The sequence below is a fragment of the Grampus griseus genome, assembly GCF_964374135.1.
Source record: "Grampus griseus genome assembly, chromosome: 1".
NCBI classification, from domain to species: Eukaryota; Metazoa; Chordata; class Mammalia; order Artiodactyla; family Delphinidae; genus Grampus; species Grampus griseus.
In genome coordinates, this window is record NC_139017.1 from 97,800,904 (window position 1) to 97,828,181 (window position 27,278).

General features: G+C 34.8%; 1 protein-coding gene across 2 annotated transcripts in view; it reads left to right on the forward strand.

Annotated features, from left to right (window-relative positions):
* Positions 1-27,278, forward strand: part of DPYD (dihydropyrimidine dehydrogenase) — an 815,412-nt gene that overhangs the window by 446,719 nt on the left and 341,415 nt on the right. The gene's annotated exons all lie outside the window — the stretch shown is intronic.

Sequence of the window (27,278 nt, forward strand, 5' to 3'; positions counted from 1 at the left end):
AAGTCATTTCTCTGAGTAATCTGGTTCCACTTAATAAAAAAATAGTATTTAGAGACCATAATCTGGGTCCTAGGGCTGCCCACTGATGCTAGGTTGGTCATTGCTTCTAGGCTTTTTTAGTAGACAGTAATCTGAATATTAATTGTTTTAGAATAAAATAAATAATGATACTTGTTATTTCCGATTCCAATTCAGAGCTACATGATTTTTAATTGACATTGTCAATGTTACATCTATACTTTCTTTCTTCTATACTATACACAGCCAAACCACTATCCCAACAAGTTTAATACTGAAAAAAAAATTGACATATATTTTCTTTCTTTTTGTGTGCCATTATTTTTGTCCCACTGGAGATGTACAAATCACAGTGCTTTAAAGTAGCTGTGTTGTGTAGCAACTCTCTGTGTGGTTATGCCACTGGCTGCTTTTAAATTATGTAAAATATGTGCCTGGTCCAGAGTCAAATGTATATAAGATATAGTCAAAAAAGTCAAGCTTGTATTTCTGTTGTTTCCCCCTATTCTCATTCTATCCCAATATTTACCTAGTTACAAACATAAGAATGTTGATTGGAGATTTAACTGAAAATGTGTTCAGATAAGTTGGGAGGTTGGAGGAGGGTAAGTTTGCATGAGAGGTAATATAAAAAGAACTAAAATCTTAACTTTCGTAATGGGAAATTATAGGTGAAGGCAGAGGGAGGTGGGGGACTTTTTCTGCACAAAGGTGACTGGCCTATTCTCAGTACCCAGAAATGCATACTTTTTTTTTAGTTGCTACTTCTATTATGAAAACTAAATTTGCTATCTTTGATTCCCAATAAAATAATAAAAATTCTTCCTTGTTATCGCTAATGAAACTGGCCTGCACATGTCCTTTATTTATCCAAACCAGTTTTTTACCCATGTGTACCCGAATCTGGTTCAGCCTTTACCTGAAGAAAAAAACAGTGGAATTTAAGTATATATTTTCTATTAAAGTACTCACATGGAAACGGTATCTTTGCCTCAAGTTCTTCACCCAAAATAATCTAATGAAGTGAGTCAATACTTATAGAATTGTAGCAATCTTAAACTCTAATGGAGAAAGAAAAATATAGGTGTCTATGATGTGTGCATTGATTTTTAGCAGTTCATCCTTAGTGGAAAATGTAATTGAATGTGTGTTCAGGTGGATAACACCACTTTAAAGGAGGAATAAGGCAATTTAATGCAATGGGAAGAACTGGATACATCCACATATTAAATAACTGTATAGTTCACTGATTGACAGTAAATCTTTATATCTAGATTATATATATATATCCCCTAGACCGTTCTCTCAACAACAGCACTGTGCTTCATCAATTGTTGTCGACATGTAGTATCACTTTTATAACTTTCAACGTGATAGACCTTTGCTTCTCCCACCACCCTCACCACCCCACAATAGGAGAAGGTAATGTGTCTGCTTTAGTAAAAGGTATATGGAAAAAAAAAAAAAAAAACTTTCAAGGCAATGATGATTTATAGTCCACTATCAGTAATTTCTTTCTCTAGGACTAGGTGTGTGTTTCTTAATATATCTATGTGTGTGAATGATCATACATATACAGAGAGAGAAGGAGAAAGTGGAGCTCATACAGTTTTCTAAGAGGAACTGGTAATTTAAAATACTTGTTAGATAAAAATATGTGCCAATGCAGGTATCAGTTAGACAAATGAAACAACCAAAGGAACCATGGCTTCTTAACTTTAAAAAATAGCTTTAACTTTATCAAGATTTTAAGGTTCTAACAAGATGGTTATATTAATATATGCGGTTTTAGTTATCTGTTTATGGTCTACCTCTCAAAGTAGAATGTAAGCAAGTTCACTCATTTTTTAAAATGGCTCCCTAATTCTCATAGTATGGATTGGATATAGCAGGATTTATTCAACTATTTTTTTCTTGATGGACATTAGGGTTTTATAAATTTTTGTCACTATGAAATGTTCATATTTGGTGTTCTGGACTATTATTTCTCTAAACTAGATTCCTATGAGGGGAATTTTGATTCAAAAGTATATGTATTATTTAATTTTGAGAAACACTGAAGATTAATTTTCAAAAATGTCCTAGCAGTTCACACACCCAATAATGTAAAAGTATCCATCTTCACCGTGAATTTCAGCATTGAATGTTATATCAATCTTTTAAACTTTTTAACTGTCAACGTTTAAAACAAAGGTAAGCAGTTTAGCCAACAGAACAAGTTTATTTGGGGATAGCAGAGGAATTGCAATTCAGGACATGCCGACTATGGGTGAACCACAGACGTGTCTGAAGAACAAAGTAGACGAATGTTCTTTCATAGAGGAAAGGAGGGAGTTGGGAGGGGCTGTTTGAATGAAAGTTCATTGGAGGAGAACAAGAGTTTAGGGTAGTGGCAGTTTCTCATTGGTTGAATGTGGCTGTGTCTCATTGTTTGGGCTATTGCTGGGCAAGGAGAAAATCTTGGGAGTGGTGGTACATGACAGCTCCCCCTTCAGGGCTTCCCAACTCCATTTAAAATGAGGTTTTCTTTACTTATTTTCACACACCATATTGCAAAATACTATGGGTGAAAAATGGCATCTCCTGGTTATCATGTGCATTTTCCTGACTACTGGTAAATTTAAGTGTCTTTTTACATTGTTATCAATATTTACCTTCCTTCCTCTATGAAATGTCTGTGCACTTCCTTTAACTATGTTTTTTCCTTTTTTTCCCCAAGCTTTATTGAGGAGTAATTGACAAATATTGACTACTTTTCTATTGAGTTATATGTCTCTAATATTTTGAGGGGTGTTTTTGCACATATAGTAATCTTTAACATAGTAGTTTTTGTACCATATTTTCTTTTAGCCTACTTTTTATAACTTTTTTAAAACAAAAGTTTGCTGTTAGCAAAGTATTATGTGCCCAAAGTTAAACCTCAAATAATACTAAAACTATTTTTATGAAATTCAGCTGTTCCCTGCCCCACCTTTTCACACTTTTTTTCTTGCTATTGCAAAGCAACTACTTTCAATTTTTACCATTTTTTAGGTTTTTAAAAAGTATGAGTCTAATGCACTTACATTGCTTTTTTTTAGTTATACATTTTCTATTGATTTCCTGTTACAGTTCCTAAGAATTTCATTCTCAATTATTAATGTTTACCTTACTTTGTCTACGTAAATATTGCTCATTGTTGACTCAAGTTGTGTGTGATGATTGTTTCCTTTGACTTACAAATGTTTGTTTTACATGGATTTAATAATTATACCTTTTAAAAAAGTTTTATATTTTATATAACTCGTTATTTTTTCCTATATATTTTACCTGATTTCTTACATATGCATAAGCAGTTTTTCCACAAAAAGTTCCAAAGATTCAGTCAGTTTATTCATCTTATGGAGACCACCCACTCCTGTTCTAATCTATACTCATATTTCTGAGTCCTCAATTTACTTTATGCTACTCTCCATGTTTCCTGAATCCCATTTCTTCCTTTCTTGGTTGAGCTCTTATTTTCCTAAAACCAATCCTCCAGAAAGCTCCACAGAAAGGGTGTATAGTAGGTACATTTTTAGAATTCTTATTGATTTAAATTTTCTAGCTTAAAAGTTATTTCTCTTCAAAAATTTGAGGCATTTCTCCTTGCTTTTTATCATTTAAATGCTGCTATTGAGAAATATGTTTTTCAGGCAGAAAGAAAGGAAAAGCAGGAAAGTGCAATGTCTATATCAAGAAGCAAAGCTTTTTCAGAAATTCTCAGATTACTTCTCACTGACCAGATCTATGTCAAATGGCCTCCCCTAGGTGTAAGGAAATATACAGAGGCAAGTCTTAAATTGGGCACATTTCCGCCTAAATGATATCAGGATTCTGTGAGTAAGAACAAAAATAGGATTGGATATTAGATAGGCAGTGAACAATGTCTGCTGAATTTGGTTTTGATATATATTTTTTTCACTTATTATTTGACATTTAAGGTTGTATTTAATTTATTTGCTTACAAATAATTTCTTTGCTGTGCATTATTTGTATGCATATATGTGTATACACATTATTTACATACACATATGCATTTGTAATATGCAAAATATGCATATTACGTTATTTGTAATGCAAAAAATGCATTACAAATAATGTAATAATTTATTACATTTGAAATAAAATCCCAGAAATGAGATTATTGTTCAAAAAGTACATTTTATTTCACCTTCTGTTGCTAAATTCTTTCAAGTTTTCCAGTGTCAACTCCATGAAGTTTCCTATTCCCTCAAGTTTTACCAATGCACAGTTTTATCATTAAAATAAATTCTGATTTGATAGGTATATAATGGGGTATCATTTAAACTTACTTCTTTGATTACTAATGAGGTAAAACATTTTTATTGTTTCTCTTTTTATTTTTCATATGAAATTTTATTTTGTCAGCTGTTTATTCATATTTTGGGGCCATTTTCCTATTAGAAGGTTCATCTTTTTCTTAGTGATTTAAAACCCTTTATAATCACACGTATATTTTACTCTTCCCAGCAGCAGTTGTCTTTGGATTTGGATTGATAGTCAAGCTCAGAGACTCAGTATCAGGTTTACTTAGGTTTGAAAAAGATCTGGGACAGGTCTGTTCAGCATGCAGAGTGACAGCAGAGTGGAAGTGGCATGAGTCTCTGGCAGAGTTTCCAACATCCACAAATCATTCTGCACTGTGGACTTCCATGGTTACTATAAAAGAGGCGGCCTGGGTGAGGACTCTCAGTTCAAAGACACCATCAGCTCTCGGACCCATCCAGTCTTTTTTACCTTGCTAGTTTATGGCTTTCTCAGTGGTAGGTACATCCTTTGATGTAGCTGCATCTCATCAATTAATTAATTAATGACCAAACTCAACAACAAGGTGCAGCCATCCAGTGAGTAGAGCATAACCTCAGCAGGACTCTCATTTAACTTGTATGGGATATACATTCTTTGAATTACTGTTGCAGGGAGAACTTGGCCAGAGGTCAAATCTTTAGGCATCTCTGAGGCTAGAACAAAGGCCGGCAAACTAAGGCCCACAGGCCAAATCTGTGCCCTTACCTAGTTTTGTAAATAAAGTCTTATTGGAACACAGCTACACCCATTAGTTTATATTGTCTGTGGTAGCTTTCATGGTACAATTGCAGAGTAGTTATGACAGAGACTTTTGAACCACAAAGACTGAAATATTAACTAAATAGCCCTTTACAGAAAAAATTTTGCTGACATTGGAGCTAGAAGAAAGGCCACAACTCAGCTGTTAATCCTTTCCTTCCAACAGATGGAGTATTAATCCAAGCTCTCCATGCTGCAAACGTTTTCCCATGTTTTCATTTGTATTTTTATGATTATATGGTATGGAAGTATAGATATTTAAAATTTTTATTAAGTGTAGTTTGTCCTATTTATTTGTTTGTTTCTTTGTTTTCATTGATTTTATACTTAGAAAATTTATCAACATATAAAATTGAGGTACATCGTAACATATTTCTTCTATTTCCTCTTGTTCATTTACTTATTTTTATTTTATAAAATTTGGTGTTTATTTTGGTGTATGGCAAGTCATAATTATCTTTAGCTTATTTTTCACTAAATGATTTATCAATTGTCCTAGGACAATTGATGACTAATTCATATTTTCCCATTAATTGAATATTATAGCCTAACTATCCACCATATTCACACACATGCCCACATACACTGGCTTCCTATTTTGCTCCATTGTTCTTTCTGTTTCTTCTTGTAACAAAACCATACTGTTAAAGTTACTGATTTTTATTATATGTGTTAATTTTACTAATATATATTATTGCCCTTTTCTTCTTTTTACATTTCCTTAGCTATTCTCGCTACTTTATTTTTATAGGTAAAATTTGGAATCATTTTTTTTTATAATTCCAAAAGTCAATCAAAGGAATTTTTATTGGAATTACATTTTATTCATGATTTATAGAATTTATACAAGAAAAAAGATTTGTTATAATTATATTATATATGTTTCATTCAGGCTAAATAAAAGATTAGGAAAGATATTCAAAATGACAAAATTACGTCTCTATGCATTTTCTACATTATATACCACCATAATATTTTGTACCTAAATATGAAAAACACATATCTTATATGTTTATTATTCATTTGAGGGTTATTTATTAATTTTAACGGGAAGTAACTGGTACAGACTAATTGCCCTCTAAATTTTTACTGAATGAATGAACAGTAAATATATTCAAAATATCTAGTATACAATTACTACAAATAAAATTAATCTGTACATTATTTTAAGAAGAGTTGACTTAATACCTAGACACTAATCAGAGAACACCAAATATCTAAAAGTTATTAGAGAAAGTCCCAGAAATTTAAAATGTGAAATAACATCTATCGGAACTCCCGATCTATATCTAATTCGAAATATATCTTTGGTATATTCTCATATATGTAATCAAACATTGAAAGTATATATACCTGGGCTCTATTGGCATTTACACTTCATTGTGTTAATGTCCATATTTACACTCAGAATTTGAAATAATTATATTTCTATTCTTTCTCCCTAAACTGCATTGTTCATCATTAGAATATTTTATTACAACTTCGACTTTGTCATTTCAGTGACCTGTGATCAATATTTAACATCTGTTCAGAAATTCAGTATCTTTTTTTTAGATTTGTGAACTATAATTGATATACAAAAAATTGCACACATTTAGTTTTTACATTTCGATCAGTTTGGACATATGCATGCACCCATGAGTGATACTGTCATCACAACCGAGACACTAAACATATTCATCACCTCCAGAAATTTCCTTTGTTTTTTGTGGATTTTTATTTTTTGGTAAGAATGCTTAACAAGAGATTTATCCTCAACATATTTTAAAGTGCACAATACCATATTGTTATAACTATAGGTACAGTTTTTTACAGCAGACCTCTAAAACTTACTCATCTTGTATACCCATCACTAATAATCAGGGAAATTTGGACCTAAACCGCAAGTAGATATTACCTCACACCTGTTAGGCTGGCTGTTATTAAAAAAACAAAAACATGTAACTGTTGGTGAGGATGTGGAAAAAATGGAACCCTTATACACTGTTGGGTGGGAATGTGGAACTGTACAGTTGCTGTGAAAACAGTATGGAGGTTCCTCAAAATATTAAAAACAGAACTACTATAAGGTCCAACAATCCCATTTCTGGATATATACGCAAAACAGTTGAAATCAGGATTGCAAAGGGATATCTGTGCCCCACACGTTCATTGCAACATTATCCACAATAGTCAAGATATGAAAACAATCCATATGTCCATTGACAGATGAATGGATAAAGAAAATGTAGTATATACATGCGATGAAATATTAGCCTTGAAAAAGAAGAAAATTCTGCCATTTGTAACAACATAGATGAACCTAGAGGACATTGCGATAAGTGAAATAAACCAGTCACAGGAGGACAAATACTGCATGATTCCACTTATGTGAGTTATCTAAAATAGTTAACTCATAGAAGCAGAGTATAGAATGGTGGTTGCCAGGGACTGGGGGGAGAGGGAAAATGGGGAATTATTTCTCAAAAATTCAGTATTTTAATGATTTAGGGAACATTTTATCCTATTTTCTTCTCTTTTTAAGGCTATGTGAGCTAACAAGATTTGGGTAAATGTTGGGGTTTGTGATAAAACTTCTAAATCTCACCCTTAAAAATGGATGTTTATTGAAAATAGTTAACCACAAAAATGCAAAATATTAGCTGGAAGAGGATTTGCAGGTTTATTTGCTGTCATCTGCCTGTTCCATCGTTATCAATTAGTATCCATACCAATAGGTATGTTAGTTTTGTTTTGGTTGCAGCAACTTAAGTCTAAGTGAGAAGTATATAATGGGATGTCCTACAGGATCCCAAAGACAAGAAATCAGTTCGCCTAAGGAAAAAATGTAATTAAAAATTGCAACCATGTCTGGACTCTCTTTAAAATGCTTGCCCCCACATCAATCTAAAGTTGTGTATAGGGCTCCCACAACCAGGTGGATGAAGGAGAGAAAAGACAGTTCTCAGAAAAGAAGCGCTGGGTAGATAATCTAGTAGGTGTCTACTACATTATTCTCAAATACTTCAGTTAAGAGGAACTCTCTAGAGACAAATAATTGCCTCCTTAAACAGCTTTGGACATTAGAAAGCATAGTTGAAATGCTTTTGAATAGTTTCTAATTATTGTGCAAGTTATTGCTTCTTAAGGTAATTTGAGAAAAAGTCTAAACCTCCTTTATATAACTGTCCTTCAGATAAATGATCAAAACTTTTATATATCTCTTGTTTTACCTTATCTAAGCTAAATGTACTTACTTTTTTGAATTACTCCTCATATGATATCATTTTAAGTCTCTTAACCAATTTTTGTTGTTGTTATTTTTTAATGAAAGTGTTCAGTTGCCCCAAACTGGAAGCAGTACTCTGAACATCTCTGAAAAGAGTGGGACAGTCACATCCCTTTTTCTAATACAAATTTACTGTTAATATATTCACTACTTTTTTGTGTGTAGCCTCCTTTTTCTTTATAGCCATGTTGAAATAAAAGCAGCATAGTATTTTATTTTTTTTCCATTGATGAACTATGCCTTTTCTACCTTGTACTTGTGTATTTGGAGTGTTAGATCCAAAATATAATTACTCATTACATGCTGTTTTGCTAAATTAAGTCTATCATTCCGGCCCATCAACATCTCTTTGGAATTTGATTCTGTATCCAATATATTGGTCTCCCTTTCTGACTCTAGCTTTTTTATTTTTTTTGTCCTGTCTTGGGACTGTCTACCTTAGTCTTTATGATCTCCCTTAAAACATATTGAAGGTAGAGGCAGTGTAATTTGCGACTGTTGGGGAAACTTTATTGATCTCATTATACACATTTGCAGAAGTGAAGTAGGCATCTCAAGCTTTGTACAAAGTTTTTTTAAAAAAGAAAACACAAAAATACACATAGCCATAAGAGAATTGACACTACAGTCTACATAGACTCTGAAAATCTCCACCATACACTGAGAGAGAAAGGATGTGTAAAAGGCAAGTATATATAGTGGACTATTACTCAGCCATAAAAAGAAACAAAATTGAGTTATTTGTAGTGAGGTGGATGGACCTAGAGTCTGTCATACAGAGTGAAGTAAGTCAGAAAGAGAAAAACAAATACTGTATGCTAACACATATATATGGAATCTAAAAAAAAGGTCCTGAAGAACCTAGGGGCAGGGCAGGAATAAAGATGCAGATGTAGAGAATGGACTTGAGGACACAGGGAGTGGGAAGGGTAAGCTGGGATGAAGTGAGAGAGTGACATGGACATATATACACTACCAAATGTAAAATAGATAGCTAGTGGGAAGCAGCCGCATAGCACAGGGAGATCAACTCGGTGCTTTGTGACCACCTAGAGGGGTGGGATAGGGAGGGTGGGAGGGAGACGCAAGGTGGAGGAGATATGGGTATATATGTATATGTATAGCTAATTCACTTTGTTATAAAACAGAAACTAACACACCATTGTAAAGCAATTATACTCCAATAAAGATGTTAAAAAAAAAAAGGGGGTATGTATGACCTAGATCTTTGCCACATTGTAGCACTCACAATCTCCAGCTTAAATTCTTTCTCTTTACCAGGACAAGCAGTGTGGCATGTTATCAGGAGAACTAATTCAGAAATTTTATAATCCTTTTGTGGATCCAATTGTGTCAGCTAACATGTGCAGCTTCAGTAAATTAGCAGAAGCCCTCCTGAAGACCAGAGTTCTCCCAGTATCTTTGTGCAGGTGCACTACTCTGAGCGATGCACAACCTCCCCAATATCCAGTATCAATTCACCAAAATAAGGTTGACATCAATATTATATCATATATATTGGAACTAGAGGGAGGGTAAAGAATGTTAATGCACAGAAGACCATTGAACTATAATAAATGTTTATATTTTATCACATACTGTTCCAAGTACTTTACATGTACCTTGTTTTACCTTATCCAAGATAACTTTTTGAAATGTTATCTTTAACTGTCTTCATGTTACCAATGAGGAAAATGAAGTAGAAAGAGGTTGTAACTTGTCTAGGTGCCACAGCTAGTATGATGAAAGAATTAGGATGTGAACTAGGTAGTTTGACTTTATTATTTTTAACCAATACACCATACTGCCTCTTTGAATTAAAAAAAAAAAAAAAAAGCCTCTGAAAATGCCAGGGGAATGGGTGCAGTAGGTTTATGGTAATCAGTATTGACCTATGTCTCTTAATCTGGTCTCTTAGTCCATTGGAGTAATTTCTTCTAATTCCCCTCAATACCATTGGCACATTTAATAAATATGATCTCTCTATATCTGTATTCAGGTCTTTATGTGGCTACCGTCAGTTATTTATAAAAATGATGAACATGACTTGGCTGAAAGTGGAGCCCTTTTGTTCAATATTAGAAATCCTTTTCCATGTGAATAAGCAATTATTTAAGTTTGTTTTTGTTTTTTTTTTTTTCCTAACTCATATCCTTCATCTTATCTAAGGGAACAATCAGATACCTTACTTGCTGTGGTTCAGGTACTTGGGATCTTCCACATTTGTCTATATATTAGATTTGTAACCATTTCAAAAAAGAAATAAGATTATTTTGAAATTACTCCCATTACAAAATTGATCCAAGACATTGCAATCCAATTATAAGATCATTATATGGTGCTGTGGTTAGTATCTACAGTCTAAGTTGTGAACTGTTAGTAGAACTTAATTTTGTTATAGAAGCAGAAATTTATCAATATGTTAATGAATGAAATTCAACATTCTCTTGTTTATAACTAGTATTAAACTGTGTTGCCTGTAACTACTGTTTTACTTTTGCTACCGGAAAATCAGAAATAATAATACTATTTTTTAAAAAATCAACCACAGCCAAAAAAGTTTGTGAGGAAATAGTGGCATTTTATTTGTGTCCTTTGTCTTTGCGATTGGAACTTCCCCTTAGGGCTATTTTATCACACAAATTGTACATCTGTAGGCCTGCAGTGTATAAATTACTCATTCTTTAGCCTTTGGTAATCAGAACCGTGAGGTTTTATTATGTTTACATATATCAGATAAAAGGCTTCTGGAGATCTATGATGTTTGTGTAACCCTCACCTAAATTTGAAAATAATTATATGTAGTGCTATGAAACATTACAGATGTTAGCAGTGCATTTTATTCCTAATGAGGTTGATATATTAAAAGGCCGTTCCTTTGTATCATTTTTGCAAGGACAAGTCCAACTAGTAAACATTGGTGCTGACTCTCCACAGAGGGCCGTAAGGACCATGGAGCCAGCTCTGACTAATCTTGGAGTTTCCTGAAAACTTGTCAAAGTGGCCATTTAAAAAAATATTTTGGAAAGTATTCCTCTATACATTTATATTTTGGAATCAGTTATATATTGACCAGCTGTATTTCGTATTGCTGCTTACTGTCAAGCAGCTTAAATGTCTTAAGCCTACTAAACCTTAAGAAACAGGATCATCTTTATCTAATTATTTGTGTTTCACCCTGTAAAGCTTTGTAGGAAAATCAAAATGGTGCTTTCCCTCATCCCCATCCTTTGCTTTGCTCTTTAATCTGACCCTTTACACTTAGGACAAGGGGTCTGGAAACTATGGCCCACTGGCCAAATCTGGCCTTCTGCCTGTTTTTATACAGTCCATGAACTGAGAATGATTTTTACATTTTTAAATGTTTGGGGGAAAAAAAAAATCAAAGGAAGAATAGTATTGTAAGTAGTGAAAATTATATGAAATGTATGTAAGTAGCAGCAAGAAATGAAATTCAGTGTCCATAAATATATTTTCATCGGAACACAGATTGCTTTGTCATTACATTTTGTCTATGACTGCTTTCATATGACAATGGCAGAATTGAGTAGTTGTGACAGAGATCACATTGCCCGAAATCACAAAGCCTGAAATATTTATTACCTGGCTCTTTACAATAGAAGTTTACCGACCTCTGCTCTGGACAATCTTCCTGTCCTTTGTAAGATTTTAAGCTTTCTCTCTGGACAGATTTTTCTTCTTTCTGTACTCCAGAGAGATATTTTTCAGTGCCCTCCTGTCCACTGTGAGTTCAAACATCCCTAAAGCATTGGGATATAGTAAGAAAGTAGGAAAATATTTTATTTTTGCAAATTATTTATTTGGAGATGACTGGTCAAATGTTTGCTCTTATTGATATGTATAAGATAAAAAATTTTAAAGACCACTGCCATATATGTATATCATAATCTGTTTTCTATAAAATATTAAAGTGTGCAGGGTATTAATTGGCAATATGTGAGAAAAAGTTTCAGAGTCCTGTGGGTTTGTGAGATAATGGATTATGGAAAGGTTGACAGATAGGTTTAGTACTGGATGTCTTATGGCCTTTCATATGCTTAGGGTGCATTGTTAATCACCAAGAGGAGCTATAACTTTGATGTTTTCCCAAGGTGGTATGGTCAAAGAACTTCCCATCCATACCCAAATATCCCAGCAAGCACCCTTGGGAAATGTTTCATTTCACAGGACATTTAAGAGCATTAAATTTTATTGTATATGTGAAAGCACCGAAGATGTTGTAGAGCACTATACAAATATGAGGTATCGTTTGGAGGGGCTTTTACCAGTCTTGGCACCTGGACAAGCATTTAAGTGACTGAATTAATTGCTACTTAAAATATATTCATTGTTATTATTATAGTTATTTAATTAATTAATTTTGAATATACTTAAAGTCAGAACATGATTACAGCCCAAAGGAAAACTGAGCACTGGATTGTTCCTTCTAACCATCTAATGATCTCTAAGGCTACTTCAGCAAGCTAGTGGTAGACTCTCAAATTAGTATTTTAGTCAGTGATGGAAGCTTTTGATTATAACATCTCTACCAGGAATCAGTTTATTTTTAGGTCAACCTGTAAGAATAGTTTGTGGTTATATCCAGCATTTGCATCTGCCCACCACTTTGCTGTTATGATTTTGATTGTACCATTTTCAGAATTAATAACTATTATGATTAAAGTAATTCATTAAGTAATTTAAACGGTGAAATTCTACAGTTCATGCTGTCTTCTGAAGGATGAGTGGACAAGGAAGTATATTATCTCAGAATACTAGGTTTGAACCAACTGACAAAGCCATTTCTAGGGGAAGAAAAAGTTTTCCTGGACCCTTGTAGGGTCCCTGGCTGGGTCCCTGGCTGGGTTCTGAAAGTTAAACTGACAAAGACAGATTAAGAGACGAAAAGCATACACATTTTGTTGAGTTTTTACATGTACACAGAATACTTCACAAGAGAATGAAGACCCAAAGAAGTGGCCAGAGCAGGAAGATTTAATACGTTTTAGACAAAGAAACAATAAATTTGTGAAGAATGGACAAGACAAAGCAGTTTGGACTAGGGGGTAGTAAGTGGTGAAGAAATAACTAGGAAGTTATGGGTGAGTTTAACAAGGTTTGTTTGTACAGATTTCTTGGCCCCCAATTCCCCATCTCTGATATAAGAATGTCTCCCTCCTCCAGGTACAGGAAGGGTACTTTTCACATGAAAGTTGTATAACATGTTTCAGGAGAAAAGGGTGAGAGGAATGAGGTCAGCGTGACCTTTCTGCTTCTGCCATTTTAAACAATTTCTTCAGCTTAAGGTGTTAAATACGCCAACGTGCCATATTTTGGGGTAGCATGTCCCTGAAACCCATCAAAGCAAAGACTTTGCCATTCAATTTTCTTTTTTACAATAATGCCTAAAAAGTGGTCCTGATAATTAAAATAGAATGCTACTATGAATAACACATTCTGAATTTCAGAATTCTCAGTTTCTTTGTTTGCTTGGTTATTTGTTCTTGTTTTATTTTATTCTAATTTGTAAAGCCTTTCCCTATGAAGCCGTATCGACCACCTTTTAAGTGTAACATGAATGATTATTACTTATGAAACTAAAAAAAAAAAAACAACTTGAAAAAACTAGAGGACACAGGAAGTTTTTCAAATGTCCTTCAGTTTACTTGTTTGCATTTCCTCAGAAGAGACTGGTACAAAGCAGTTTGGAGTTTATAATAGCTGTGAAAGCATTTAGTGTTCCAAGGCTAATTTTAACCTGTGATAAAGATTGCTTTTTGTATTCAATTGAATGTGATATCCAGTAATTGTTTGTCAAGGCTAAGTGCTGTAGGACATAATACATTTTTTTAAATTGTGTTTTGTAATTGTAATGCAAGCATCTTTACGGCCTAATATATGAAAGAATGTTATTGAGTTGGGGTGTTAGAATTATGAAAAAATAGACTTTACACTTTATTATTTCAATTATTAAATCTCATGGCTGCTTAACTTACATTTAGGGGAGTTTGACTTTGTATATTTGCTCAGATGAATGATTTTTTGTTAGCTGATTGGTTTCACAGATTCTTGGCAGAAATAAACTTCTTTTTTTCTCCCTCATATTGCATCTTCTTATTTTAGTCAGTAGAATATTGCTGGGGAGGATTCCCTAAGATAGCCACAGCATGTGGTTTTAATATGAGTTTGAGATTATCCCAAAATCACAAATTTGTGTCATGGATGGAAAATGTTCAGAGAGTAACATTTCTAATCTGGAAGATTTGCATGTTGAATGTTTTATAGTTTTAGGATAAATGACGTTTTGCTATCCTAATCAGTGGTGGCTGAAACTGATGGTAGGGATCATGTCATACAACCTCATTATTTTCTTAGAGGGACACCAGAACCAGTATTCTCTAAAATATACAGGGCTCTATATCAACAGAGGTGTTAAGGTTGAGGAAGAACACAACAGTCTTAGGGTTTTAGATGGCTTACTCTAGAATACTTCCACCATGAGGTCTGCATCCTATCAGTTTTTCTTTTTCCTGCTTGATATATTTTTTTGTTTTACTTTTTTTAAAACCATGAAACATAGCATGCATACCAAAAAAGTATGTGTAATTTAGATATATAGTTTAAGTAATAATAAAATGAGTTTATTATTTCTCATTTCACAAGTTAAGATGTAGAATATAAGACATTTCTGTACCTTTGACTCTATGCACCCCTCCTCAGTTGCATTCCTTTCTCTTTCCTCTAGAGGTAGTAACTTAGATTTTGGAATAATCACTTTCTTACTTTTGTTTATGTTTTGCCACATATGAATCCCTAAATAGTATATTTAGTTTTGCCTGTTTTAATACTTTATATAAGTATGACCACACAGTTTATATTGTTATGCTTTTCACTTATTGTTTAATCTTCTGTTTCTCACATTTATTTTAGTTGAATTAGCATTAGTTCATTCATTGTCACTGCCATATACTATTTGCTCATCATTCCTTTTATTTGAAAATGTCTTTATTTTATCCTCATTCTTTTTTTTATGTTTTATTTATTGATTGATTTATTTTTAATTTGGGATCCTCATTGTGGTGGCTTCTCTTGTTGCAGATCACAGGCTCTAGGCACGCAGGCTTCAGTAGTTGCAGCATGCAGGCACAGTAGTTGTGGCACGTGGGCCCTAGAGTGTGTGGGCTTCAGTAGTTGTGGCACATGAGCTCAGTAGTTGTGGCACATGGGCTCTAGGGCACATGGTCTTCAGCAGTTGTGGTGCGCGGGCTCAGTAGTTGTGGCTCATGGGCTCTAGAGCGCAGGCTCAGTAGTTGTGATGCATGGGCTTAGTTGCTCCGCGGCATGTGGGATCTTCCCAAACAGGGATCGAACCGTGTCCCCTGTATTGACAGGCGGATTCTTAACCACTGTGCCACCAGGGAAGTCCCTATCCTCATTTTTGAGTTATAATTTTGAAGGTATACAGTTATTCTCAGTCAATATTTCTTCTTTATAGAAAATAGATTACTCTCTTTTGACTTCCATTGGCACTGTCAAGAAGTTCACTATCAATCTGCTTTTCCTTGTAGGTAGTCTTTTTAACTTTGGTTCCTTTTTAAGTCTTCTCTTTGCTTTTAGTGCTTTATTTACTACAAGGTACTAATTTTATTTATTTATTTATGAAGTAAAATTGACTTACAAGATTATATTAGTTACAGGTGTACCATGTACTGATTCAATATTTTTATACATTATGGAATGATCATCGTGATAAATCTAGTTACCATATGTCACCATACAAAGTTATATTATTGACTGTATCCCCTACGCTGTACATTACATATCTGTGTCTTATCTATTTTATGACTGAAAATTTGTACCTCTTAATCCCCTTCCCCTATTTTGCCCATCTCCCTATACCGCTTGCCTCTGGCAACCACCAGTCTATTCTCTGTATCTGTGAGTCTGTTTCTTTTGTGTTGTTTGTTGTTTTTTAGATTTGACAAGTAAGTGAAATCATGCAGTATTTCTCTTTCTCTGTATGACATTTCACTTAGTATAGTGCCCTCTAGGTGCATCCATCTTGTTGCAAATGGCAAATTCATTCTTTTTTATGGCTGAGTAATATTTCATTGTATATACATGTCATGTCTTCTTTATCTATTCCTCCATCAGTGGATACTTAGGTTGCTTCCATAACTTTGCTATTGCAAATAAAGCTGCAGTGAACAGTGGGCTACATATATCTTTTTGAATTAGTGTTTTTGTTTTCTTTGGTTAAATATCCAGAAATTGCTGGGTCATATGATAGTTCTATTTTTAATTTTATGAGGAACTTATATATTGTTTTGTGGTTGTACCAATCTACATTCCCACCAACAGTGCATGAGCATTCCCTTTTCTTCACATCTTCAACAATGCTTGTTATTATTGTCTTTTTGATAATAGTCATTCTGACAGGTATGGGGTGATATGCCATTGTGGTTTTGATTCGCATTTCTCTGATGATTAGTGATGTTGAGCATCTTTTCATGTGTCTGTTGGCCATCCATACACCTTCTTTGGAAAGTGTCTATTCAAATCCTCTGCCCGTTTTTTAATCAGGTTTGTTTTTTGTAATTGAATTGTATGAGTTCTTTATGTATTTTGGATATTAATCTCTTATTGGATGGGCCATTTGCAAATGTCTTCTCCCATTCAGTAGACTGCTTTTTGTTTTCTTGATGGTTTCTTTCACTGTGCAAAACTTTTTAGTTTGATGTAGTCCCATTTGTTTATTTTTACTTTTGTTGCCCTTCCCTGAGGAGACAGATCCAGAAAAATATTGCTAAGACCAGTGTCAAAGAGCTTACTGCGTATGTTTTCTTCTAGAAGTTTAATGGTTTCAGATCTTATTTAAGTCTTTAATCCATTTTGAGTCTATTTTTTGTATGGTATAAGATAATAAGTCTAGTGTCACTATTTTGCATGTAGTTGTCCAGCTTTCCCAACATCATTTATTGAAGGGACTGTCTTTTCCCCATTGTATATTCTTGCCTTCTTTGTTGTAGATTAATTGACCGTGTAGGTGTGGGTTTATTTCTGGGCTCTCTATTCTTTTCCATTGATCCGATGTGTTTTCCTTGAGTTTTTTGGTGTCCCTGGATCTGAAGACTGACATCTTTCATTAATTCTATTAAATCTCTGACAATATATATTGAAATACTTTCTCTTCTGATTGTCCCCATTATCTTCTTGTGAACTCCAGTTAGGTTTCTCCTTTAATTCTCAATCTGTGTTTCATGTCTCTTTACCTCCATCTCATTTGTCTGTGCTACCTTTCAGGTAATTTTCCCAGATATATCATCAGATTGACTACTTCTCTTCATCTATGTCTAATCTCTTATTTACCCCCAACTATTAAGATTCTTTTTTTCCCAATTATTACTTTTTTTTTCTAGAAATTCTTTTTTTTATATTTAAAATTTTTATGGTAAGTTTTGAATTTCTTATTCTTTGATTATACATTCAAGCCTCTCTTTTATTTTTCAAACGTACTAAACTTTTACACTCCATATTTGAAAATCTCAGTATCTGTGGGGGATTTTTATTTTGCTTTGTTTTGTAGATTTGATTTTATAGCTTTTTCTTCCTACTGACTTTCATTTATGATGCCTTTTTTCCCCTCATTTGATTAGTAGAAATCTATTGTGAACTCACATCCCTGGGGTAAAATTTCCTCCAGAGAGATTTTGACACTGCTTCTATTAATTATCTGAAGACACTATGGCCAAGAGCCTTTTTTTTTTTTTTTCCGGTACTCGGGCCTCTCACTGTTGTGGCCTCTCCCGTTGCGGAGCACAGGCTCCGGATGCGCAGGCTCAGTGGCCATGGCTCACGGGCCCAGCCGCTCCGCGGCATGTGGAATCGTCCCGGACGGGGACACGATCCTGTGTCCCCTGCATCGGCAGGCGGACTCTCAAACACTGCGCCACCAGGGAAGCCCCAAGAGCCATTTTTAAACCAAATTTTCAACTTGTGGTTTTGGGACCCGCACAAGTTTGTATTCTTAGGAGAGAGATTTTTTTTTCTCATCCAGTATTTAGGCTCAAATGGACACATACACATCATTACTCTGTAGCTGTTCTTTAGCTCAGAAAATGAGAGCATAACTTTTTGGAGGCTTCTTGTCACACGACCACCATGCTTGTGCCCTGACTATGTGGCTCTCTCAGATGTTTCTAAGCCATTAGAACTCAGGCTGTAGGCCACCTGGGACTGGCAGAAACCTTGAGGGTAAATATCACTCTACAACTGGTTTGCCTTGTGGATCTCTGCTTGGTTGTCATTTCTGATCTCTGAGAAATTTCCTTATTTTGACACAGGTACAGTTGTGCATCTTTTGCTTTTGCTTTTTCATATCCTGTCAGGTATTTTTAAATGAACTATATTGTGAGGGCTTTCTCTCAATATCTTATTAATCATAATGCAAAGATGGAGAATTCCTGTCTGATTCTTTTAGATGTCCCCTTCCCTAAATAATAGCCATTTCATTTACAGTGGCTTCTCAAGTAAGACCACAGCATTTATACAAGTTTTATAAAAAGTAAAGTTTTTTTTTTTAACATTTATCATTTTCAATGAAAATCCTCCCCTGATACTTGAAGATGTTTAATAATTATTAGAACTGACTCATGCTTATACCTTCACAGCTGCTGTTTTGGGCCCTAAAAGATTTCCTCAAAGCATATCACATGATCATCTTATGAGCAGGCCAGCAGAAATTTCTAAGTTAATTACAGTTTGGCAGAGTATATCCAAAACCTCTTATCTGAACAGTGAACCCAATAATTTAATCAGTCTGTCTGCTGATTAATCACGTTCTAATCCATCTGATATCAGCACTGAAAAAGCTCTTCATCTGTTTCTTGTAAGACTTATCTCTGTGAATGCACAGCTGCTGTGAGCTATTGGTATTAATAACTTGAATAAGAGACAGAACACAATGGATTCTCAAAGCCTGCAGAAAGAAGTTTGAACTCTTTAAAACAGTCATTCAAGACTCTCTAATTTGACCTAACTCTATGCAATCTTCCCATCCTAATTTCCTGTCGAGTTCCCAGCTTCAGCCCATGCACAGTTGCCTGAACTTTCACTTCTACTTTGTCTCTAAAGTTGGTGAATTGATGAATGAATAAATATTTATCAAATATCACATGTCAGCCATGTGCTCTATTATGTCATGTAATATCCTACAACCTCTCTGTGATATAGTGAAGCCATTTTGATAGATGAAAAAGTCAAAGAGCAAATCAAATTACTTTTTAGTGTCCTGTGTGCAAAGTTATAAACTCCTTGAAAAGGGGGAAGAGAAAGACAAAAGGCTACAAATCTGTGACCCAGAATTTTACCAGTCAGACACGAATAAAATTCAAAAATTAAATCTCCATATTTGTGCATTGTGAGAAACCATATCTTCTAGATGTCTGACACTATCCAGGAGGAGGAAGACAGTTGGCCCCAGGTGTGCACTAAGAGCATGTGAGTAAAATTCCTTCCTTGACATAGACATTCAGTCTATTTAGTTTCTTTTCATCATTTCCTTTTTAAGCCTAATCAGGTTCTAAATCGTTTCCCTAATTATTCTACTGCACAATGTGCTGTTGTTTGTTTGATTTTCCTCTTGCTCCCTCCACTGTCTTCCCTTTCTTACATAGGGTAGCCATTGGTCGGTTCTGTCCAGCCCAAGATTGAGATTAAGTGCACCCCAGGCCATTTGTGTTGACAGTCGTCAGCACACCAGCACACTGGAAATACAGAATTCCCAATGTGTTCTAAAACATGAGAAGGTTTCAAAGGGTTCTTAGGACTTTGATCTTGCAAAGTTTGGGGCCACAGGAATAAGAAATGGATTATCAAGGTTGATTCAAGACTATGGAAAGTTTAATTTCACTAAATGATAATAATTTTGTCTTTTTGCAGCCATTTTCCAAGTTAATGACACTTTATGAATGCCCATATCGTAATTTCTTCTTTCTAAGGTGAACCTGCATAGACTAGTCCTAGGTAGAAGACTTGTTTAAAAAGACTACTTGTTCAGCTCTCAGTTACTACATCTTTGTTTACATGAGCATCTGTGTGAATCCTGCTTAATTCTACCCTGCTAGATACAGTTAATTAGACAAACAGTGACTATCAAACCCAAGTTAAGCATGTCAGAGTCTCTGCCACAGGGGTTGGTGGGCCTGAGAGATTACAGGTTTTGGGGAGACACTATACATCTTGTAACTAGGGACCTGTCAACAGGCCTGTGTTCTATCATAAGAACTGAGACAGAGGAAGCCCTCTGTAGAAAGAGAAAAGAATGAAGAGATATGCAAATAGAAGCAGAGAAAAGAGACAGAAACATTCCTAACATTCTGGCATTATGTAATACATTTCTTTTCCTTAAAGCTCATATGCCACATCCCACTTTTAAAAGTTAAGTTGTTCAAGTTGATTTATTTTTCTTGCAACTAAAATTAGTACTAATTATTATCATATACATCAAATGTTAAATCACTAATAATTTTATTACTCATATCACATAAATACATCTAGATTCTAGTCTCGTCTCTAATGCTCACTAGAGCTGTGCAACAGTGGACAAGTCACTTTAATTTCTCTAAGACCTGGTTGTAGCATTAACTGCATGATGACAGAGTTGTGAAGATCAAATACATGATCTATGTGGAAGATCTGTGCTATACAAATCTAAATTACTATTGTTTCTGCATTTTCAACACCACTGTTTCTCTGATAAATTATTTTGTATTTGTAGGATAACGTTGGTAATCTTATTTACTGTGATTTCCATGTGGATAGACAGCTTTAAAGTTCCTGATGACAAATGGGTAAATTTTGTCACTAATTTAGGTTTTGTTTTTTTGTTTTTTTTTGCGGTATGCGGGCCTTTCACTGTTGTGGCCTTTCCCGTTGCGGAGCACAGGCTCTGGACGCGTAGGCTCAGCAGCCATGGCTCACGGGCCCAGCCGCTCCGCGGCATGTGGGATCCTCCCGGACCAGGGCACGAACCCGTGTCCCCTGCATCGGCAGGCAGACTCTCAACCACTGCGCCACCAGGGAAGCCCTAATTTAGGTTTTTGAGCACTATCACTGTATAAGATACTAAGATGGAAAATTGATGTATTAAGAAAAGATTCTCATCCTACCCATGTCACCCCTCCAAAACAACCAAGTGGAAATTATTCTGACCCTTATAAAATTTATTTTATGGAGTAATCAAATATTAATATACTTAGTTCATGAAGAAAATAAAATGTTAGAGGGTTCTTTCATAACAGTGGAGTTGCACTAGAAACTGGGCCACTGTTGAATTTTATTTTACTTTTTGCTATTACCAGGGTAACAGTATGCCAGATTTATAATGATGGAATCATATTATGTAACAGGATATTTGTTGTTAGATTTATCTGTAAAGTGAGTCTACTCTTTTATGGAATAATGAATACTTAAATCCCACTTATATAGAATATGATATATTTTAGAGGACGATCTTTCCTGCAGTGCATTACATTTTTGAAATTCTAGTTATTAAAACCAAATAATTAAAAGAATTTTGGATAAAAAACAACCAATTCACAGCAGAATCTTGGAAATTAAAAAGGAACAAATATCCCTAAGATTTAAGTTACAGGTTTTCAGGTAAACCAACAAACCTTTAGCGATAGCTTATAATAGTATTCACTATGCTAGCACAAAGCTCGTTAAACAGATTTCTCATTCTACCATGTGTTTCTACAGTTCAGGAATAAAGGTTCTTTGAAACTGCATATCACTAATACTTTTAGAAAGCCTTTGTTGCCCCTCATCTCCAGTTTCTCCCCCAGCATCTATCTACTCCAAAAAGTAACAAAAGTAATTGTTTTAAATTATTCTCTTACTTATTTTTAATTTCATCACAGAAATATGTTTTAGGTATCATATTCTTTATTTTTTTACATCTTGCTCTTTTTCACTCAACAACATATTTTTAAAATTCATCTGTTGTAGTGTAGTAGCTGTGGTTCACTGTGCAAATTTTATTTTTCATTTTCAGCTACCATTTTTAGACCCCAATTCTTTTCCTAGTTTCTTACCAAGTCATCTCTGCAAAGTTTCCTTTTCCTATTCATTGAGCCCATTGTGACTATCTTACTCCAGCAGTAACCATGGAAACAGCATGGTTTTTTTTTTTTTAGGATAAGAGAGGTCAAGTAAATGAACTTAAACAAACAAATATAATCAGCCTATTTACCATTTCAGTCTCTTTACTAGTGCTGAAAAATCACTATCATCACTTCAAATGTTAAGAGGTCACTAGCACTCCATTTTATAATGGTAATTACAGAATCACATGAAGCAGTGATATCACCTAATGATTTCTTATAAATAAACATCAATTTTTTAAAATGTCTGAATATTGCTAATGTACTGAACACTAGAACTATGGTGATTCATCTTCTTTGTTATAGAGAATAAACTCTTATCTGTTCTAACTATTCTTGAATATGTTTATTTTGTTACATTAACTCCCTAAAGCAATGCTAATATGATTTAGCTCTTAAATATTAAAGCAAAATATCATCTTGTAAAATCATACTCAGATTCTAGTATTCCCAGGTCAAATGCTTTAGTAAGTTATTGCCCAATTATTGAAGCTCTAACTTTAATCAGATAACCAAGGATAATTTGTTATATCCAAGTTTTCATTCATCTTTCACTTAATTTAAAAAGTCTAAGTCTCAAGTCAGTGGAGAAGGTTTTTGACAAAGTAGTGGTAAATATGACTGAATTTGGGAAACAAAACCTAGAATAAAATTTATATTATTGATTTATCACTGGATGACCATATTGGAATTTTGGCACTTTAGTTGAATTTGGAATATGCTGAACTTTTTAATTGCTGTGATGGTAACAATTTACTCATGGATAGTTGACAAGTTATACACAATAGGTGGCTGTAATCTGGGCCATTATTAAGGATCTTTTTCTTTGCTTAAGGAGAGAGAAAACTGACCTGTATAGAGAGGCGCTACCTGTCATAAATCAACATAAATGAGTAAACAATCCCTGTCATACAGTAGATAAAACTTCCCTTTGATTTGCCTTGTACTTCCTGTTGGATCTTGGTTAAAGAAATCATTGATAATCCTCCCAAAGTATATTTACAGTTTAACATTGGATTATAGAAGAGGAAATAAAACAATCCCAACATTAACAATAAATTTAACTCACAGTACACAAAATCTCTAGTGGAAGAATTTGAGGTTTTAAGGTATCACTGAGGGGAAACATTTGAAGAAAGAAGCATTGACTTGACTGTCCTCCAATTAAATGTTGTCATTATATTGACCCTTTTGGCTGTTGTGAGTTCTTGGCCGAATTGTTATTAGGAGGAATACTGTAAAATAGCATATGGCTTAAAATTCCTGGACTACTGAGATTTTCCTTATTCAGTATAGCTGTGATTCTTCCACTCATCTTTTTTGTTTTATGATATTAAAAAGATATCTACACATTCTATGAAGATATGGGCACAGCCTAGGGCACAGATATAAGAGGCAACTATAGTTGGTTAAGGTCCTGATAGGAAGAAATCATCTTATCAGGACTTTAACCTAAGAAATCTCTTAACCCAAGAAGTCCTCTAGGTGGCCATCGACCAGGTTAGGAATTCTTATCCACTTGAACTGGAAAAGCATAAGAGTTGGTTTATATCTGAATGGGGCCATTCTATTTGGATCCTAGAGATCAGATAAATCCAGCAACTTAAGGTCAACAGTCAGAAAGGTCTTAGAAGCTACAGGGTGATCAAGTTCAAATATGCTTTCTGTCATCAAAGATCTACAGTAGGCTAGGATGGGGAGAAGTGGAGTAATGGGCAATCTGCATCACTGCATACCATCACTGCTGGTATCGGGATCTAGCCATAGTGTGGGGTGGGGGACTGTATTCAAAGAAGGTGTCCCTGAGGGATCAGGGGAAGCAAGTGAATGGTCTGGTAGGAAAGGATTTAAGCAAAGAACGAGTTCCTAAAGTTTGACTATAAGCCCAAACTCATTTGTTTGTTCAGCAACAGAATGAGGCCAGCAACAAATACCTTATAGTTCCTGCCTCAGGACAAGACCTATTCTAGTGCCTAGGGTTCTAGTTTAGGTTCCTTCATAAACATTATTTGAAACAACAAGGACCTACTGTATAGCCCAGGGAAGTATATTCAGTATCTTGCAATAACCTATGATGGAAAAGAATCTGGAAAAGATATATATATATATGTATATGTGTGTGTATATATGTATATATGTATATGTATATATATATGTATATGTATATATCTGAATCACTTAGCTCTACACCCAAAACTAACACAACATTGTAAATCAACTGTACTTCAATTGAAAAAAAAAAGAAAGAAAGAAAAATGCATTATATGAGCACTTACTAAAGGCGAGGCTAGAAGATGGACATGTAATAGTAAACAAGATATAGTTCCTCCTCTTCAAAAGTTTACACTCTACTGAAAAGTACTGACAAGAAAAAAAAAAAAAAAAAAACCAAAAAAAAAAAAAAAAAAAAGTACTGACAAGAATATAGACAATCAACGATACAGAGTGTAAAGAGTACCAAATGGGGAATGGTACTCTTTTTTTTTTTTGCGGTACTCAGGCCTCTCACTGTTGTGGCCTCTCCCGTTGCGGAACACAGGCTCCGGACGCGCAGGCTCAGCGGCCATGGCTCATGGGCCTAGCTGCTCCGCGGCATGTGGGATCTTCCCGGACCGGGGCACGAACCTGTGTCCCCTGCATCGGCAGGCGGACTCTCAACCACTGCGCCACCAGGGAAGCCCCAGGAATGGTACTCTTGGTACCATTGTTATTGTTATGATGGTGTGAGTCAGAGCAGCTTAAGACTTGATGGTGCTGGAGAGATCAGAAAAGATTCCTAAATAGACTGAAGTCTAAGCTAAGACCTGAAGAATGGGCAGGAGCAGGGAGTCTAACACACGAGTCAGTTTTGTTGAATAAGCAGGAAGTGCCACTTCCAATCGTAGGGGTTCAGAATTAGCATCCCCAAAATGTGTCACTTTGGCATGAAGATTACTTTGAGATAAAGGCAGTCAAGATCCTGCAGGTTCAAGAGAAACTACTGCCCCTCCTTTAAGTACCTAGAAGAATTTAAATTTGGGATTTTTCCCAGAAAAGAGTTATTTACCTAAGTGTCTCCATCTATTCAACAGGGCAAACATCTAGTTACCAAACATCTACTCTTCTTCTTATTGTCCTATAATGACCTTTCTGTTCTTGGAAGCCCCAGATCCCTATCTCTTTCCTTAGCTCAGGATGGCATTTATACTTCATTTAACCTTTCTGTCTCTGAACCTCTCATGTATGTGGGGACTCTGACCCTCTCATGTATGTAGGATTCCTGTACATATGAAGTTAAATTCCATTTCTCCTGTTTATCTCATGTCAATTTAGTTCTTAGACCAGCCTGAAGAACCTAGAAGGGTGGGGGAAAGTTTTCTTCCTCCTCAACACAAGTCAATAAATTACAAAATGGTCATTTAAAACAGGTGCCTTTTCATTTGTGGAACTACCCATTGCCAGGGCGCATGACTTGGTAAACTGAATATGGACTCTCTTCACCTCCTTGGTCCAATTCTCCTGTGCAGAGCACAGACTGTGACCTAGACTGGACTTATCTAGGTGAAGAAAATTTAGAGTAGAGGGGATAGCAGAGGAAAGGAGGAACTCAAGGCTTAAATGTATGTCTCTTGAAAATTGAAACCTAAGAGAAAATCAGCCTAATTTGAATGAAACATTTCTAGAATTGTTTTCTCAGACCGTGACAGCATGAGAGTACCTACCTGGCTGAGCTGCACAGAAGCCACCAGCAGGTACACAGAGCACACATTTAAGCATTTGCCAAGATAGAAATTGGACCCACTAGGCTTGAGCTTCCTGGGGTGACTCTACTTGTCATTTTACCCATTAAGATCGTGTAACATGGTTTCACAATAGCAAATCAAAGTAAGGCTGGTGGTATTCCTACGATTACAATAAAATTAGAATGGCTTAATTAGTAAAACATTAACTGGCAGGATTCCCTATAAGTAAAAATGTACATATTTAAGGTGGCTTATTGTAACATTTATAACATTTATTTTATAATATACTAATTCGTATGTAAAAGTGAATGTAAATTGCCAGAAATTAACATGCAATGTGAAGAAAAGTCCTTTTATCCTCTGCAACTGTAGCATTTGGCAGATTCAGGAATAAATAATCTTTTGTGGCAAGGGTATGCCTTATCAAACATATGCAGATCAGCACTAATTAATGCTAATTAAGGTTTCCTGTCTATCTAGTTGGAAAAACGTCCAAATGTTATGAAATCCAGTTAGTATGCCTATTACGCTAATTGTTTTATATGGGGTGGTTCTTAATTAAAATATGTAAATTGACCTTAATTGCTATATACTAATGGGGGTTCATGTTATCTCACTAAAAGTGACAAGATGGTGAGGAGGGGTACTTAAAGGAATAATTCTGATAGCTCCTTAACTAAATGACCTTTACTCAAAATTAATTTTAATTGGAAGCTGGCTAAAGAAACATTTTTTTTGTCTGTTTCTTTTTAGTTTTTAGCAATGTAAGAATGTTACTCTTCTTTGTTAATACAGCTTTAGAAGCAGTATGGATCATTAATTACACTTAACAAGCAAGTTAATTTGACTGTTTACTGTTTATAGTTATCAGGAAGTTATTGATATCCTCATTTCAGTCTTAGGAAAAATTAGTTCTCATTGAATGTGAATTTATGGTTAGAATCATATAGGTAAGTCAACCTAGTTAGTTTGTTAGAATCTGTGTTAAAGTTTGAT